At 36.8% G+C, this 20,857-nt stretch overlaps 1 non-coding gene across 1 annotated transcript; it reads right to left on the bottom strand.

The window, feature by feature from the left end:
• Positions 1-1,064: 1,064 nt before the first annotated feature.
• LOC141635778 (small nucleolar RNA R71) lies at positions 1,065-1,172 on the bottom strand. The gene has a single exon (XR_012540438.1). It is a non-coding gene; the product is annotated as a small nucleolar RNA R71 (small nucleolar RNA).
• Positions 1,173-20,857: the final 19,685 nt, after the last annotated feature.

The following is a 20,857-nucleotide window of genomic DNA, read 5'->3' as shown; positions in this document are numbered from 1 at the left end:
GATTCCATCACGACAATAAGTTGCTTGCATCTATTTGAGAACATGTTTGTACGATCTATTTCCATGATTCCCCTATGAACCCATGACACCCTAGTGCCCTTAATCAATTGTTTACAAATCCCTTTTATTGCTTTACTTTGTTTTCATTCATCTTGTTGATTAGTTTAGATTACATCTCATCTCAACCCAAATTTGTGACACCCTAAGACATAACTACTTGCAATTGAAATCTTGAATCGATACCCGTCCCTTGGGATCTGACCTTTGCTTATCACTCTACTAAGAGTAGTTTGTAAAGATATAAATATTGTTTTGGTTGAAATAACGACTACACCGACCAAAAATGGCGCCATTGCCGGGGACGGTGTTCAATTGATTTCATTTTTGTTAATTGTTTTTAGTTGTATATTTCTTTACCTTGGGGAAGTCAATCTCCTCAAGGTTGTTCTAATCGTTTTCTAGTTGTTTGATATTTTGCATGACTAGGAGATCACAAGGTAATCCATTACCTGTTGATCTCGAGATTGAAAGGACCTTAACCAACAATAGAAGAGTTGCTAGGTGTACTTCTTTGAATTTTGGGTATTGGAGAGATTGTGGACATTCAACCAAATTACATTGAGTTTGTCAAACCTTTTACAAGAGAAGGAGAGGATAACCCAAATCAAAACCAACCACAAAATCAACCAACAATGCCTAAATTTTCATCTCATTCCGTACCAACCGAGGAGAACTTGCCAAACGGTACTCCTACACCACCACATTTAACCGGTAATTTCATTGCCAAATCCGCATTCATACAATTAGTTGAGAGAACTCAATTTGGAGGGATGCCTAGTGAAGATCCTCATTTACATATGGAGACTTTTTGTGACTATTGTGATGCAATTTCTCAAACCGGAGTTACTCAAGATCAATTTCGGTGTGTATTGTTTCCTTTTTCCTTGATCGGTACCGTAAAGCAATGGTTGAAGAGCCTAGACAAGGCTACCCTTGGTATTGATTCATGGAAGAAGTTAGCACTTGCCTTCTACAAGAAATTATATCCTATGGAGAAGACTAACATGTTGAGAGCCCAAATCACCGGGTTCAAGCAAAGGTTTGAGGAGTCATTATATGAAGCATGAGAGAGATTTAAGGACACTTGTCGTTCTTGTCCACACCATGGACATAGTGAATGGTTCCTTGTTTAACAGTTTTGGAATGGCTTATATGAAGACTCACGCAATGTGCTTAATATGGGATCCAATGGGAGGTTCACCGAAGTTGATGACAACCAAACATGGGCCAAAATCAAAGAGATGGCGGTTCATAATTTCCAATATAGTAGGCCTCGAAAGGTCAATAGAGGAGGAAAGCATGAGGTAGATTCCATCACACAATTGGGTGCTCAACTAAGTGCTCATATCGACACCGTCAACTTGAATTTTGAGAAGGCTATGGCTAAGCTTGATGAAGCTTCCAAATCACCCAAACAACATGTCAATGCTATGATGGCATCATCCTCAATCCCAAATGGAGTATGTGAAAGTTTTGGAACCTTGGGACATGATCAAAACGAATGTAGGGGAACAAATGAACAAGTGAATGCTTTCCATGCATACAAGAATGGCACCCCTTATTCCAACTACTATAATAAGAATACCGAATTCCATCCAAATCTCTCATACAAAAGCCAAAATGTTCAAAATCCTCAACGAACATACACCTCACCTCCAATGAGAAATCAAACTCAAAAACCCTTTTTCAACCAAAGCTAAGGATATCAAAATAAACCTTCCTACAACCAATCCAATGACGAAAGCTTTGATGTTCAAAAAGCGGTCCTCCAAATGCAAAAGAACCAACAAGAATTCTTCACCCAAATGCAAAAAGATAGCCAAGCTAAAGAAACAACCATCAAAAACATACTTGCCCACACCAAAATGTTATAGACTCAAATGACTCAACTAGCATCTTCTAACTCCCAAAGACAAAAGGGGCAATTACCTCCTCAAGGTAAACCCCCCCCCCCCCCCCAAGACATGAAACGGTTAGTGCCATCCACTTGAGGAGTGGTACAAGATATGAGGGGCCGAAGAGGCCAAGTGATGAAGATATTATGGATGATAGAAGCAAGCAAAGAGTTGTGGAGAACTCTAATAAAGTAGAGACTACTCCTAATGAACTTTCAAAGAAGATAAATGAAGAAAAGGCTAAGAATGTTGATAAGGTTCCTATTGTGATTAGACTTCCATTCCCAAGTCGCCAAGCTAAGCCTAAGCTTGATGAACAACTTGGAAAGTTCATGGAAATTGTGAAGAACTTAGAAGTCTCAATCCCATTCACGAAATTAAACAATCATGTTCCGGCTTATGCAAAACACATGAAGGATATTCTTACCAAGAAGAAATCCATCCGAAAGTTGGAGACTATTGCCTTTACCAAAGTAAGTAGTGCTATTCTTCAAGGGAGTTCCCCTCTAAAGCTCAAAGATCCGGGAAGTTTTTCTATCCCATGTACCATTGGCGACACTACAATCAACAAGGCATTGTGTGATCTTAGAGCAAGTGTAAGTGTCATGCCATATTCGGTATGTAAGACGCTTGGAATGAGAGAGCTCAAATGCAACAACATTACTCTTCAAATGGCGGATCGATCGACGAAGATACCTCTAGGGATATGGGAGGATGTGCCCGTGAGAATTGGCAAATTCTTCATCCCGGTGGACTTTGTCATTGTAGAGATGGAGGAGGACTCTAACATTCCTATAATTTTAGGAAGACCTTTCTTGCATACCGCAGGAGCGGTAATTTATGTGAAACATGGAGAGCTCACACTTGAAGTAGGGGATGAGACAATTACTTTCAGTCTTGACAAAACCATGAGAGCTCCTCGATTACATGAGCCATGCTTCATGGTCGATCACTATAGCCGAGAAAGTGATAGGAAGAAGCTAAAATCTCTATGCAAATATCAAGCTATGGGTAACAAAACATCACCCATATGGAAGAAGAAAGTAGATGACATTCAAGTAGCTCTATTCGGAGAGAATAGAATTTTCAACAACAATGATAGCTTGAATAGCTCACCCATCATGACAAGTAATGAAGAAGGCCTCATTGGCCCTGATAACAAGGAAGGAGAGTTGCTCTTACCAACTCATGGCATCATTGGGGAACAAGCAAATGAAGTTTGTGGTCTATGGGACGATGAATTTGAAGGATTGGTAAATCCTTATAATGGAAATGTTATGACCATAGACCAAGGCTTTGTGGATCCTTGTCATCACTTTGACTCGGACTACCACAATGAAGAAATCGATGCACAAAGGTCTATACAAGATCTTGACTATAAGAATGAGCAAGCCTTCGACTACTTCTACAAAGTGTTGGGCAACATCAACAACACTTTGGCTTTCCCCCATTGACATCTCATCCAAGAAAGGAGAGGCTGGTGGAGTCCTCCCTAAACCACCATTTGTAAATATTCTAACCCCTCTAACAAGCATTTCATTTCCTTTATTGCGTTTTTGTCATTTTTGCATTGCGTTTTCATGCTTTGTTATAAGATTTTTGACATGAGAGAAAGTGAGGGAGGGATTTTAATGTGTTTTAATGTGTAGTGTTTAAACAAGTATGGGGATAGCAAATGCCTAGGCTAACCAAGCCTTTGTAGTGCAACCCACAACAATTAACAAGGAAAGGAAGAAGGAATGACACGGGAAGAGAATCCCCACGAGCAGACCTGAGCTCATGGGAGCTGAGAGCAAGATGAGCGTCTCCAACCTCAGGACGCCCGACCCGGCTTCGGTCCGTGCAAGCTGACAAAATTCAAGTTTTGGTAAAATTCCTGTATGAAAATCTGCCCGAGCTGACTTCAGGATGCAGGTCCTCCAACTTCAGGACGCCCGTCCTACACACGAGCCGTGGGTCTTGGGAGACATCAAACTTTTGAGATTTTCCTGTAAGAAAATCCGTCCGTCCCAAAGCTGAGACGAGCGTCTCAACAAGAATCCGCTCAAGCTGGAGTCAAGATGCCCGTCCCAGACCCGTTTTCACTTTTCAGAATTTCCTGCAAGGAAATTCGCGCGTCCTAAGCTCAAGCCACCCGTCCCAGACCTACTACATAGCTATAACACGAGATTTTACCTTCTTCCCAATTCATTTCGCTCTTTCAAACACAAACACATACTTTTTCCCTCACTTCAACCTTCAATCCCCTCATCCAAAAACATCAATTTCACACCAAAATTCATCACAATCAAATCAAAACTTGCTCAAAACAAAATTAAATTACTCCTTCATCAACAAAAGACCATTTAATCATCAATTTCCTCACAAATTGAGTCAAATTTCTAAGGTTTGGGGCAAAATTTCGAAAATCCCTAATTGATTGAAGATTGAAGAATCAAGGAGCATTCAAGAATCATCTTGGTTTGTTGATATCAAATTGATAAGGAGCATACAATGGCAAGGACTAAAGGCGGAACTAAGGAACCCAAATCTCCAAATTTGTCAAAGAGGCAACAAACTCTTCTAGCATCAAAAGCTTTGGTAGTAGCTCAACCAAAGGGAGCATGTCCAAGAACTCGTCAATCCCATTGAGGAAGCTACCCCTTCTATTCCAGTTGTGGAACAATTTCCAAACTATCCGGAGGTAACTATCTTATCCGACAAACATAGGATTGCATTTCTATCCCTTGCCAAAAAAACAATTTTAGCTACCAAGTTTATTTGTGAAGATACTTTGCAAAAATTGGGTGTACTTGAGCAATCTAGAGCATTTTTCGAGTCCATGGGGTTGAAAATCCTCTTTGATATGAATGAATTGACTTACTCCTCATTGACCATGGAGTTCATAAGCTCCTTGAGGGAGTACAAGGTAGAGACTCGAAGTTATGTTGAGTTCTGACTTGAGAACGAGAGTAGAAGAATGCTTAAAGGTGAATTTGGTAAAGGGTTTGGTCTTACCAAATTTGATCATTTTGAAAATAAACCTTTGAAGTATGATGCCACACCCCTATGGAAGGCTATAACCGGTCGTAAATTCGATTCCTTCCGGGAGAGCCATGCTTTGTATGTTCACCATCCGGGCATAAGAACTTGGCACAAGTTTGTGGCTAATACTTTAATTGAAAGGAAAGGAGCCAACCACTTCACCTAACTCGACTTTGTCTACCTCGAGTCCTTCTTGAATGTTAATGGAAAGTCCACCCGAAAGTACAGCATCCTTCAATTATTAATTGCGCGGTGGCTAGAGATTGATAATGGGAAAGAGGGAGCGGCCTTTATTGTAAATGGGGGCTTGGTGACAAGGTTAGATAAACACTTTAACCCGGAGTTCAATAAGGATAAGACCTACAAACCGGTTAAGGGAAGCAACCTTCTTGACTTGAGTACTTTGATCAACAAGTTCCATTGGGTCAAAAATGACAATCTTGATCATAAATTTGAATGGCTCATCAAGGAAGCTAAGTCTATTATCTTGCCAAACAAGAATTTCCGTATCTCCGCCTATCGAATAAACTACCTCATTCCCGTCTCCAAAGAAGCCGAATTGATAATCAAGCAGCAAAGGGATCCGATTGCAAAGCCATCCTCCTCCACCATTGTGACTCCACCCTATCCATTTGCCTACCAAGAATTTAAACCAAGTGGCTCTAATGTTGTGGTAGGCAATGATTACTTGACCCAATTGATGCAACACTTGCATAGAGAAGCTTATGATGATCGGTCAAATGCTTATCGTGCCCAAAATCCACCACTATACGTCTTGCTAAGCAAGGACTTCTTGATTCTTCATGTCCTTTGCCTAGTTGGGCGGATAGGAAAGTGTTTTTCCCTAGTACTTCTCAAGATGCCGACAAGGATAACCGGGTGGTTAATGGAGGAGAGATTGTTGTTGAAGAAGATGAGGAAGGTAGTGGTTCATGCCATGAAGAAGAGTAAAGTCCGAATTTCGATGATGATGAAGTTGATGAATCCTCCCGTCCGATGGAGGTGGATAATGATGAAATTAATGATGATGATGATAACAATTCCGATGATGATTATGACAGTAATGAGGCCATTGATGATGATGTCGCGATGAGAGACAATTGAAGGTTGACAAAGCCTAATGGAGGATACACAAGTGCGGGGTTGATTGTTTAGCATAAACCTATTCCATTGTGAGTCTCCTACCCCTCCTTTAGCTTTGTTTTTATATCATGTCTTTAATTTTTAATCTTGATCATTTGTAGAGTTATTTTGGGCTCTTGGTAATTTTGAATTTTGAGTCCTTGTACAATTCAAAGGACTCCCACCTCGGCCCCATTGAGGTGTTTATCTTTTTGCTCCCATTACGAAGAATCAAAATGACAAATTAAAATTCATGCATTGCATTCTTACCTTGTGCATGAACTCCCCCACTTTTTGCAGTAGCAATAGTGTTTTGTTTGGTTTGGGGAAGTTCACTCACAAGGAATGCGAGTCAATTCAAATTGGCTCTCCAACTAATCGAAAGCATGCATCATATAGGATAGATTAGATTGCATCACTTGTTATATATGTCATATAGTTTGCATACTACTTTAGAAATCATGCATTTTCATATAGATTACATTGCATAATTTCCTATCGTATTGGCCATTGAGGACAATGCCCATACTAGTGTGGGGATGGGAAATTCTAACCCTTCAAAAAAGTCGAAAAATGATAAAAATTGAAAATTTCTCAAAAATCCAAAAAAATGTTCATTCCTTTATCGTGTAGAATTGTACATATTGTATATATTTGTGTTTGTTTGTCACTCTTATCATATTAGACCGACTACGCCACATTCGAGGCATTAAGGAAATAGAAGACCGAATGGTATGATCTTTCCAAATCTCCTTCCTCCTTTTATATGTTAATGACAATGTGGCTTTATTTTGGTTGATGCGGTACAAACCAATGTGTTGATAAGAGTTTTCATTTAGTTTACATGGCATAATAGTTGATAGAAGCATTTGCATTAGGTTGTATATATGCTAGTTGCATCATGGCATGTAGTTGCATTCTAGGAAAATTTTGTGAAAACATCTATTTAGAAAGCTTGATAAGTGTATATAAGGCCCTTGTAGATACTTTTTCTTCTTGAGACTGCTCATTAGAATATCTTCAAAACACCCTAAGATGTGTCATGCTAGTATCCTTTGACCAATGGACTAAGGCCTAGTCAAGAGTACCTTGTGGTGTGATGATTCCTTGGCTGCCGTTTATTCCAAGGTGGCCCTTGAAACCATGCAACCATCTTTCACTTCTATCACAACTTTCACACAAAAAAGGAATGGGCACAAAAATCTCAATTTGAGTTCAAGCATCAAAGTGAAAATCAAAAAGTTTGCACAAAAATTGCATCAAAGAAATGAGGAGTACTAAAATGAGAACTCCTATGCTTCAATAAAAGCACCCTCGTTACAAATTAGGGTGACTTTGAAAAATGTTCAAACAATGTAAAAATTTAAAATTTTGCCAAGTATCAAAATGCCAAACATCAAAGAAATGGCAAGAAATTGTTCACAAAATGTCAAATGTCACAAGAAATTGGGGGGAAATAATAAATCAAAAGCAAACTCCCATTATGAAACTCAAAATCATATTGATCCCTTTATCCATTGATTCCACTTTTGTGCATGGTGGAGAGGGGACGACCCTTCTTCTTGTCTAGGCAAGAAGGGGAACTCCGTGATCCTATAGTGTTTCTAACATCATAGGGAGTTTACTCTTGATAAAAGCATTTAGCAATTGAGGACAAAGGTACCCTAGCTTGACACACCTTGGAGGTGATTTGTTGGTATCCTCCTAGGCTTAGTAACTTGAAGAAACCATATCTATCATGGAGTGTGTACCCTTAGATTGCTTCCCTTTTAGATAATTTCCGCCACTTAGATGTGAAAAGTGACTCACTAGTAGAAAAAACCCCTACGGTGGCGGTCGAATATGACATTTTTTGGCGGTTTTTAAAGGTTTTGGGTGCGTCGTTTATCACGGGGTCGTATATACTTTTGCGGCGGTTGTACAACCGCCACTATAGCTAGCCTACAGTGTCGGTTTCCAAACAAAACCGCCATTATAACCTTATATAAAACGACGGTTTTTAGACAAAACCGTCGCTGTAACTCATCTATAGTAGCGGTTTTTCTTTGAAAACCGCCATCATAGGTATTTTCAATAATAACTTTGTACCACAACCGCCGCTACATGTTTTCTATAACATCGGTTGTTGTTAAACAACCGCCACTAAAAGTAATTATGACGTCGGTTGTTAGCAAAGAACCGCCACTGATGGTTACCCAATAGTGGCGTTTCATACTTAAGAGCCGCCACTATAGATAGATTTTTTTTTAAAAAAAAAATTATTTGCTACCAAAATTTCGGCAGTAATATCCTGTAGATTTGACAAAGCCAAATAATGAAATAAACAAACATGCATACAAAAGAATCCAACAACTAAACTTGCATATCATCTGACAGAACAATAATAACGCGGTTCAAAATTATACATACAAGTTTATAAATAATCACATACGCATCTTACTTAATAAACTAATCAACATTTCATGTTCTCTAAACATTTAAGAGCCCACACGCCTTTGACATCTTTCATCTCGTCAATGAACATTGTTGAATCTGCAATAATACATTTAGCAAACCAATAGTTTAGAAAAACAACCTAAACATTATTAAAATCAACATAAGACACCAAAGAACACTCCATGGTTTGATTGAATGTTTTAAGGAGATATTAAAGTTATTAGCGAAAATAAAAAGGCAACCGCAATTAAGCCTCACTCGACTAAAGGTAAAATCCTATTGAAAAATAAAACTAGTTGCTGGTGTTAACCTATTTAAGGCACGTGAAGGCCTCTGTAACATGAAAGGACTCATATCACAATGTATAGACATCAAAGTGGTTTTTACATTACAGAAGTATTTACAAGGCTGAAATTAAAACATACCTCATGAAATATGGTTGATATAAGAAAGGTAATATGCACGGCAACAAGCACAACAACAACTCCCTGGAAAAAAACATGTGGTTATGAACTATTTCGTAGCACTTGCACAATATCCTTACCGAGTGCTGACTATATAAAGTTAGTCAACGGTCAAACAGTTTTTTTAAATGATGAATTGATATGAAGATAGCTTGTTTACATATATCCCGTATAATTATCTTTCGGAGATTATTGAGAGCAAATAGAACTTGAAAAGACAAGAATCTAAGCCATAATGATCAAGAAGATAAAAACAATTTTGGAAGTAGTGTCGAACCTTTGATATTCCATTCCGTAAGCATGGAAAATAGATATGCCGGATCATCCATTTATGTACAGGCCTGTGGCAAAATAAGTGAACCCTTTGAACGGATGGTATATATAAATAAATTTAAGAAGATGCAAATATCGGTTGAAGTTAAAGTGACACATCTTATAAATGAATTTTATACACTAAGAGAGGCGAATCATTTAAACGGGCAACAGTTATAAATGAATTTTATACACTAGGGGATGCGAATCATTTAAACAGGTAGCAGTTGTTACTATACATATGTATAAGCCATCATTTCATCATAATCTTATCATGGTTGAAGCTCACGTCACAAGGTTTCAGAGTAAATACCCTCGGATTAAAAACAGTAGTGCTCAGAGCTATCGACTATTAATTTTCTCAATCAAGAGTGTCTAATATGACTATATGAGGTATGTGCACAAATACTAGAGTCACAAATACTTGTATAACAAAATTATATTGTTCACTAATCCCTGTCAATACTAGAGTCACAAATACTTGTATAACAAAATTATATTAAAAACATACTCCGCTAAACAAACTTTTATATTAACTTTGCCACGGAATAACTAAGGGGTTAACGTTGTTAATTTATAATCGTAAGTGTAAACATGGAATTAAGAATTATCCTTGTAGCATTCTGACAAGTAACTTGCAGTAGGGCTTTTTTAGAGTCTCATATCTTCTTCTCTACTTGATTAAATATCATGTTATTTATATTGATAGAAAGCTGGAAGTGTTGACAACAAGTGAGAGTTGGAATCAGGCTCATATCAATTCTGTATCTTGAGTTATAGCCAAACTAACAGACTGTACACGAGGAATGCTCTGTTGTTCAGAATTGACATGTTGTCAATCAAACCGTCATATCTCACAATCTAGAAGTCCTTTGTTTGTGATTCAAATTGGAAATGAAAGTTAACTCAATTATCTTTCATTTAACGTATGTTGGGCATATTGTTTCAATCTGAGCTAAGAAATACTAATCCTCAAAGTTACTAATGCTGCAGAGGAGGATGCTGAGCAGTTTAGGTCTGACCTGATACTACTCAAACATGAATATCTCGGGATCTAGGTCATATTTTCGGGTGATTCTTGTTGGAGGTGAAGGCTAACATCTGTTAATTTGAAATGGTATAGGTTGGGAATGTTAATTCCAAGTGATCGGATATTTATGAGCTCTGCAAGTTGACACTAAGGCTAACAGTGATGCTGAATCAAACCCGTTAATAGAAAGTTGTTATCACTTGGTAAAAGAAAGAAAAGGTGAAGAACATTTGGACTTAAGAATGCCTTATAGTAGATGTTCATCTTTATAATTGTTAGTATTGAACATTTGGATGATATTCTGATGTAATTTGCCAAAAAAAAAAGACAAAACCAGTAGCACGAGCTAGGTGTTAACTCTCATAAGCCTACACTACATTTGTATGCCAAAAACACATGTTAACAGAGTCAAATTATATATAATTGGTGCTTCTATGATAATCGATATTCATTTCGATCTTTAAACAAAGTGAACTCTATTTCACATAAGAAAATAATGTCAACCTATGAAAAAGCATAAAAGACTAGTAAGTGACAAACAACGAGGACAAATTCCCAAATTATTATACTTCATATGACGAGGAAACCAGCAAGAGTTTCAATAGTCTAAACTATAAACTCATTCTTCTGAGATAATCAATACTAACTATCATCAAACTGAAGCGGATATTATGTAACCAAATAATGTCAGCCTATTATTAAGTCTAAAAGGCAAATGTGACACCTAACAACGACATAATTCCGATGTCAAAATCAGTGCACTGCATTTGACGATGAACCCAGCAAAGAGTTTCAATAGATCATTTCTTACCTCTTTTCCCATCATATTCATTCCCCACTCCCAATAATATTTGTCAGTACACATTTGTTCATACTCGAGCAGTTTGAGGAAGGCCTCTTTTTCATTCGAAGACACCTGCATTGTGAAATATAGATTAACAAGCACCGTGATCCGTTAGTGATACATCTAACTATTGTCCAAGGAGAGCACAACACTTCCTATCAAAAATTTGAATAAAAAAACTGATACATCCACTGTCAATCTGTCATCTCTCAAATCCAGCAAAAATAATTGTCAAATAGTCTGTACAGAAATTCGCTAGTTCATCCTAAAAGCCCGGCTCAAATCAGAACGTATTATGTTAATGATATGCACAACTTGCCTACGGAAATCAGTAAACTGACCATGAAGTGGCTAGAAACCCAACAATTAGCATTCTTGAGCAAGAGTGGCACAACCTCTGGCGAAAGAAATCAGTAAAGCAGATAACTTTAGATTTTATAGACATAATATATCATTTTCAATCAATATAATTGCACAGTCAAACCAATCACATACTTCAATTAAGATAATTAAACAACTCAAAGAACAAAAATATTTCACAAACCCTATGAAAATAAAGATCCAGTAAAATGCGTAAAGAAGCGATTTGAAGTTGAAAATTAGGGTTTTTACCGTTTCTATTGGTTGTTGTTCGAGTGGTAGTCACCGTCGAAGTTGGTCGCCATCGAAAATGGTCGAGTGGGGGAGCGGTTGCTAGTGGTCGGATTGAATGGGCGAAGATCAGATTTGCTATTGATGACTGATGACTGAATTGAGGGGATTGAGGGGTTGCGGATGTGGACATCAAGAGACAAATGAATCAATTGTGCTGAAATGTCTATTACGGAATTGTAAAGGGTTTTGTCCGTTATTTCTTTTTTTTTCCTTATTAAAGTCGGTTGTGATTAAAAACCGACACAAAAATAAATAATGGCGGTTTTTTAGCCCAAAAATTGTTATTTACTATTAACTTTTAGCGTCATTTTTAACGTCGGTTGTTTATATAACCGCCACAATTTATTTATAGTGGCGGTTTTTATTTGGAACCGCTGTAAAAAGTTTCAATTATCACGTCGGTTCTTACATAAACCGCCACAATGGACCTCCTACATACAAAAAAAATTGTGTTCCCGCCAATTTACTGGGCTTTTTGCGTCGTTTCTCTTAGAACTGCCACGATAATCGCGTCGTAATAGGGGTTTTTTCTACTAGTGACTATTCCTTTTTGTAGATGCATCCATTACTTATTTTGTGTGCTTAATGCTTGGATGTATCGCCATTTTGGCAAGCCCCACTTTGCCTTGCAAGAAGGCATCTTACCTCATGGATGTCTTGTTGTGAGTTGAAGGGGCAGAGTGAGATCCGCTAATTTTCTTACATCGGCAATATTAGTAAGATGGTTTAAATAAAGGTCATAGTTTTAGTCACCTCTTTACTCGGGACTGGCAAAGGTTCGGTTTGGGGATGTTTGATGTGACTCATATTTGAGCACATTTAGTCCCCGAATTAACCTCGTTCCCCATGCTTTCTAGCAACTATTAGGGTCATTTCTTATCTTTAGTTCCCTATTTTGCATATTGTTTGAGGTTTTGTGTCCTTGGTAGAAGAGGATTGCTAGCCTTGCATTTATGGAACTAAATGGATCGCATCTAATGACCAAACACCGAAGAGGAGACCAACACTAAAGGCCTAAGCAAATAAATCAAGTGAAATGGGCAATGATGAAGATCCTTGCGTCCCTAAGACAGTCCCCACGGATTGTTAGTTAGCCAAGAATAAGAGGAGGAACCCTGTCCCAGGATCCGGACGTCCCAAGCTCAGGACGAGCGTCCCAGCCCAGGATTCGGGCGTCCCAAGGCTCAATCCGCGCGGATCCCCTTACAGACCCCGAGCATACTTCAAGGCAGGATGCGCGTGTCCCTGGGGAGTTGCTACTCAGGCCGCGCATGTCCCTCGGGATTTGAAAATTATCAAGCTTCTCTTAGGCTTTTAATCGTCATTTAAGCCCTTAGTAACCCTAATCCTTGTACTTAATTTTAGTATAAAAACCCTATTCTACTACCTAGATTAGCATCAACCTTAGAATCAAGTCCTAATCCCATTCTAATTTCTTAATTTAGTCTTAATCCAAGTTATATTACACATTTCAATATTAATTATTTCTTAATCTTTCCTTAATCTCTCAATTGTTCTTAGTTTTAGTTGGGTAATTAGAAGATTATTCGGGGTTTATTGGAGGATTGACAACTCTCCATCAATCATCAAGTTTCCATCTATTATTCTTTGCTTTATATTTGGATCATCTCAAGTTGGTATAATCCCTTTTACCTTTGCATACATTACTTATTCATCATGTTTTGCTTTGTTAATATGATTGACATCCTTATTAGCATGTTAAACTTGATCATGAGTAAGTAGTCTCTTAGCTAGGGTTAATGGGGGAATTAGGGGAATCAATCATGGGATTAGATCTATGCTTAATTTAATATGCTTCCATAATTAGTTGCTTGCTTGTTGTGATTTCAACCTATGCACATGTTAAGTTTGATGAAATTCTAGACTATGAAACCTTGCATTTTTTACCCATCTCTTATCTTTTCAATGAGGCTTGTAAGATATAAGCCATCTCAAGCCTAGTTAGACCATGCATAGAGTTGAACAGGAAGAGACTAGGTCGACTTGTAGGTGTTGTAAAGTCTTGATCGACTCGGCTCCGGGACCTAAATCTTCCTAAGAATTGTAAGATATACACTAACTCGATTCCATCACAACAATAAGTTGCTTGCATCTATTTGAGAACATGTTTGTACGATCTATTTCCATGATTCCCTTATGAACCCACGACACCCTAGTGCCCTTAATTAATTGTTTACAAATCCCTTTTATTGCTTTACTTTGTTCTCATTCATCTTGTTGATTAGTTTAGATTACATCTCATCTCAACCCAAATTTGTGACACCCTAAGACATAACTACTTGCAATTGAAATCATAAATCGATACACGTCCCTTGGGATCCGACCTTTGCTTATCACTCTACTAAGAGTAGTGTGTAAAGATTTAAATATTATTATGGTTGAAATAACGACTACACCGATCAGTCAAAAATTATGAAAAATTTTCGCTTTTTTGCAAAAATCGAGAATTGATAACACGACGTCAATTTTCATCAAAAATTCAAGATCTCGCAAATCCGAGTCTTGATCTCACAAAAATCAAATCAAATACACTCGAAAAAATCTCTTTTAAAATTCATCCATGGCAGTTTGCGTTTTAGATTTTCGAGTTAATAATTAATTTTTAGCAAAATTCTATGCAATTTAATTCAAACACGACTTAATTGCTCAAAATTTCAAATCAATTTCTTTTGAAAAATCCAAACGTGACGACCTGTCACGGAATTTTAAAAATTTAATTTTCAAATTTTAAATTCGAGTCATCGTGGTTATTTTTGCTCTTGCGTGTTTACGTACTACATGTTTCTTGTTTTCTACACTAACGATGCAGGAACAAATGCAAAGCAAAGGGGAACTAGTAGCTGACCGTGCTTCTCCGAAACACAACACAAAAAATCACCAAACCAAATAAACTACAATCCAAAAATACATATACACAAACCGCCTCACGCAAAATGTAAATATGTACAAACAAAAGTCTAAAACACGGACAAAAAACTACAACTACTCGGCACCTCCCGGTTGACTAGTCTCGGTCTCACGAGGAGTCGCGGCCAAGGCAGACACCACCTCCTGCTCGGGCCCCCTCTCCGGAGAACTCTCCAACGTCTCGTACTCCATCGTGACGCGAAGCTCCTTCGCCGCAGCCAATTGAGCCCTAAGAGAGGCAATCTCTGCATCTCGGCTTCGCAACCCATCCTCACGATGCCTCAGTTCCTTCTCCCAACTGATGATCCCCAGCTCCTGTGCCTCGATCATTGACCTCGCTGCGTCCAACTCAGCACGGACCCGAGCAAGATCCGTCGGATCCGCAGTACCCTGCAAAACACAATACAGGTCGTTAAGATATAAACGCAAAATCCAACACAAAAACACACAAAATAACCAACAAAAAGTACATGTGCAAGCCGAGACTCCCTCGCAGCCAGGTCACCAGCAAGTGCTCTCCACCGGTTAGCCATCGACCATAAAGCCTGATGACTAGCGGTTGACACCTACAACCAAAAAGGTCATTCAACACAATAAAAGTGAAAGGTAAAATACAAACGAGGAGGAGTATTAAAATCAGAAACTCACCCTCAAAACTGTTAGCCTCCACTCCATGCTAGCGTCGGTCACCTCAGCGGCCGCAGGCTCTGGCAGACGCAGCTGTAGCTCCTCACCACCCGGCCTCTGAAAGGTAGTCTGTGTCGGGAAAATTGGGGGCTGGGTCCTCATGAGCATGTCGACACCCTGCAGCAGGAATCCGCGTCGAAGGTAACAAACTATTCCGCTAAAGCACAAAAAGAGGCAATGAAAATGAAGAACGAAGGAAAACATACCTCAATCGGGTACCAGGCAAGTCTCGACAAGCAGAAGATATCGTAGTCAGCCTCCCGTAACAACAGCTCCTCACCCCCACGGTCGTGAAGGTGCTCATCAACCTCATCGGGTGTCGACTCCTTGAACAACACCCTAGGCGGATCGACCGGCACCACAAAGGTCTTACTAGAACACTGACGAGCTAAACGCCCGCCCAGTTGACACGGCTGTCGCAACACTATCAATAATAAACCAACATGCTCAACTAATAAATATACTAGAGGGAAGTTGGGTATCGTACTCCAAAGGGAGGCTATTATATCTACTTGATATCCTAGTTTGTTACGGTAACAATTGGTTGTTTGAATTTGTTTTCTGAACTACTAAATAAGATTAAGGCAGAGTGAAAAGAGCAATAAAAACAATAAAGAGAAATAAAGGATGTGATCAAATAAGGAGAGGAATGCTCGAAAGTCGGTTCACCATGATAATTAGTCAATTCTGTGATAAATAGATCAGTCGGTCTAATGTGAGATGGGTAAAGGAAAGGTCCTCTCGGTCCACTTTCTACCCTAAAATAATACAACTAACTTAACTCTCGTCACTACCATGGCTCCCCTAATCCTAACATAAAGGGAATTAGCTACTCATGTTTATCATAAAATAAACAATAACAATAATTAATGAATTAACAAGAGACATGATATAAAGATTAATAAAAAGGGATGGCATAAACTAATTAACAACACTAATTAGAACAGAAATTAGGAACGGGGATTGAAGGGATGCAAAGAATAATTTAAGCTTGAATAAAAGGGAAATAAAAATTAAAAAGTATTGAGATCCGGAAATTAAGAGAACAAAGTAACGTTGCAAAAGGAGAGAAAAGTGTCTGCTTCAAAGTAATGAAGTTTCCGAGTGATTAAGAGCAAAGTATCAGATTAAGAAGAAGTGTTTAGACCTAATGACGTCTTCTCTTTATATAGAGAAGATATTTTATTAACCTAATCTTAACTTAAGATAAATAAATCCTACGACTAAAGACAAGAGCTCTCGATCGAGTAATATAGAACTTCTCGATCGAGCAACTTCCCAGCAAAACCTCTCGATCGAGTAAAACAACCACTCGATCGAGGAACCTCATAATGCCACCCTTTGATCGAGTACAGCAGGGACTCGGTCGAATACTGTTGACCACCATCTTCACTCGATCGAATAGAAAGACTAGCAAAAGTCTTCGATCGAGATGCATATCATTGAATCAGCTCATTTCTTCATTGGTTAGCTTCTGAGACCACTTCATGCTTCCCAAGGCATATCAATTTTGCTCCAAATCTTCCATCTCAATAAATGCATGCTAAGGGGACTGAAAAAGGTACGATTCCGCTACTTTCGGGTCCGTTCCTGCAAATAAGGCAAACCAAACCAAAGTAGCCTATTCGGGGCATTTTGCAATATAAAACTACGAGAATTAACTGGAAATACGTGCAATAAAGGCCAAAAAGGACTATATAAAATGCATGTATCAAATCTTCCCAAACCGAACCTTTGCTCATCCCCGAGTAAACTAAATGAAAACTAATGGAATGGAAAAGAAAACTCGGAGCTAACTACAAGTTGTCCACCTAAACTAATTCAGTGCAAACAAAACTGACACTTATAGCCAAAATAGTCAATTGCATGTTTGAGTATGTGTCCTTGACAATAATGCGATCCCATGTTTAAATCTCATGATAAGAATATATGAGGGAAAATAATATTTTATTGTCAACTGATGTCAACTTATCCACATTAATCGGTAATGATTGGCTGACTAGAGTTTGACATTACTGTCGTATAACGGTGGTGATCAGTTGATCCCTTAATGTCATACCTCTAGGGTAACACTCTTAATTGATCAATTACTTAATTGTATGTTGATACAAGTTAATTAATCCTTTAAAATTGATAATGTGTTTTATTATTGAAACTTTATTATTTTTTATGAAACAATTATAATTAGAATGAATAATTATTATAATTATAAGGTGTTGTGAATTATAATTTAATGGCCCATTTTAAGTGTATGTAATCTTGGATTGATAGTTGTGGTATTGTATGTGATTTATTTTATATGTAATGATTTTTTTAATAAGTTAAAAATGCATCACATGGTCATATGTCTAGTAACATGTCACATATGTCACATAATACAACAGAGAAAACACAAACTTAAAATGGAATCCAATTTTACATAAGGGACCAAAATGTTGCAAGGGTGGGGACATTGGGTGCTCTTAACTTAAATGCTTAAGATAACTTAATTATGCTAGGGTTAGGCATGCTCATCTAGCCTTTCTTGTGAAGAACAATTGATGGAAAACATAAGCATGCATTGGCCTTACTACCCCAAGGCACCCGTCCCCTCTCCCCTCTCTTAAATAAGAATTGTCTTTCTCATTTACAATAGATTATTCATTCTTATGTTTCTAATTAATCTCTTAACTATATACTCCAAAATTGTTTTGAGATACCATATGAAAACATCATTGCAATACTAATATTTACATCCCATTACTAGTGGTAGTAATATACTTATATTAGTCATTTTAAAGGGACATATACTAATTTCTAGTATCCAAATTAGTATTTGTATTAAGAGGGTCATCTTGGTACAAAACCTTGAGGACTAGATTCTACCATTGGATCTAAGTTCATCCTTGGAGCGCTTGGAATATTTTATGAAGACTAATTTGGTAGGAGACCAATTAGTATAACCGTACGGCATTGCATTGTAAGTGGATCGATTTCTTCTTACTTTGTTACATTTTGTTATGCATGCATAAGATCTAGTAGTTTATGTCTAAACTAAATTTATTTAGTTATTAGAAATGTCTAATAAGAGGTTTATTAATCCTCCAATTGGTATCAGAGCAATGGTTGTTGCATGCATAATCGATTTATAGTTTTTTCGAGTTATTTGTAACTTAAATAAAACTAATATTTTGTGATTTATGAAGATAAAGGCCACGAAATTTTTGCATGTTTAACATTCTGGTCCTAAATTGAGTTTAGGTCATTTTGATGATTTATGGTATTTTTATTGCTCATTAGTTTAATTTTTAGTATTTTTATTACATTTTATTTAGTAAAATGACTTTTAAAATACTAAAATTAGTTAGACTATGATCCTGAACTTGAAATTTTTACATAATCTCACATGTATATTTTACTTATTGTATGTAAAATTTTGTATAAAAGTGTTTTATATTGCATGATTTATGATTTTTACATGATAAAAATGGATTAAATAGAGGTATTTTGGTTAAAATTAGTTAGACTTCGTTTCTGCCAATGAAATTTTAGTATGTTGTCACAAGGAATATTACACACTGTATGTAAATTTTGAGGTAAAATGGTTTTATTTTGCATGATTTATGATTTTTAGATGTAAAAATCACATAAATAGTGACCATTTTAGCAGAAATAGCAAAAATGAATTTTATGGCATGAAAATTTTTTCCAATATTGTATATATGATATGAACATCAGATATAAAATTGCATGTCAAATTTAATTTGATTTGAGTATTTATTAATTTTTATATAATAAAATTGATAAATAGCAACTTTAAATGGTCATAATTATAAATTCGTTTTTTTTTGGGCAAGAAAATTTGTCATGTCCAGGTCCTGGAAATTTACATAGAATATTAAAAAATTTGATTTTGATTTTTCATAATTTTTATGTTTAATTTGGAATTGAAAGGTTAAAGTTATGTATTATGTGATTTATTTGTGAAATAAATTAAAAATATTCTATGTTCAAATTTTATTAAAATTTTGAAATGTTGAGGATTTTCCAGAATATAGAAAATTAAAATTTTAAAATTTTCGAATTTTTATGACTTATTGTGAACTATTTCTTTATTTTTATGATTAAAAGATGTTTAATGAGCAATAATAGAATATCAAGTTGAATTATTGAATATTTAGTGAAGACTAAATTTTTGAGTCCTAAAACAGTTGGGGTAATTAACTTGGACATAGATTTGATTTATGTAATATTGTGTCATTTTAATAAGTTAATAATCGCAACTATCCATAAAACCGGACAATATATACGATATTAGCTTTAATAGGGCGATTTGGCACATCACATGGTATGTTTCATACATATATTAATGCTGCGTTTTTAGTATGAATGTCATATTTTATTTTATATAATTTTGAATTATGTAATTTGTACTTAGTATGGCCTTAGTTTTTAATTGATATTTCCCGAAATGAATGGGGATATCGATTCAGTTGTAATTATTTGTGATCTCGTATCACTTTTATTTTATTTTTGTTTTTCTTTTATAATGTATAAAGTAGAAAAGCTATGTAATTTATTTATCCCGGAATTCCTTGAAGACGGTGCCATTCGGAAAGGCGTTCCGACGAAGACGGTGTTGCCTTGGAGTGCGTGCCAAATGAAGTTAATTGGGCCAAAGGAGTTGGTTTCCAAATTTGTAAATAGTTTATTAGATTTACTATTTTAGGAAGGCCATACTAGGAATTTATAGTTTTGCTTTGCATTTATTTTATGTGTTTGCATGGATAGCCAAATCGCCATAACTACACATGCATATCATATTTTATCGAATCATCGACCGTGTCAATTATAATTATCGCTAGTTCACCGCTTTAGTTCACTTAAAACAAGATAGATAATAAATTGACAAGATCTCTTACTAAATAATAATTGAGAATTAGCCTTACCAAATAGTAGAACCATGAGTCCCAATTTCATAAGGAAGTAGGCTCGGCTCACCGGGGTGCTAAACTTGTTACGTTGGGTAAGTGGGTAGTAAATTGTTATTACATAGAAATTTGGATTGAGCTCAACGCAAGTATTCGCGACCGTAGCCGCATGTGTTCCGGGTTTAAGATAAATATTAAAGTAATTTTATCGACCGAGAGTTCTAGAAGTAGAATCGATTAAAGAGTTAATCCACCAAGTTATATTAATTAGGGATGAATCGGCTCACCGTGCCCAAGTTGATATGAATTTGGATCTCGGGATCATTTATAATAGTTGGGTAGAGATCACTATATAAATGCTAAAACCTACTTAAATGTTTTATAACGATGAATGTTTGATTTTCCCACTATTTCGTTGTTTTTAATGTTGTTCTATTTCATTACTCCTACTCATATCCGATTTCATTCCATTGTAACACAAATCTCCGCTA

This window comes from Silene latifolia, chromosome Y, assembly GCF_048544455.1.
Source record: "Silene latifolia isolate original U9 population chromosome Y, ASM4854445v1, whole genome shotgun sequence".
Classification (NCBI taxonomy): domain Eukaryota; kingdom Viridiplantae; phylum Streptophyta; class Magnoliopsida; order Caryophyllales; family Caryophyllaceae; genus Silene; species Silene latifolia.
The sequence above is the reverse complement of the archived record's forward strand: the minus strand, read 5'-3'. Positions and strand labels throughout refer to the sequence as shown.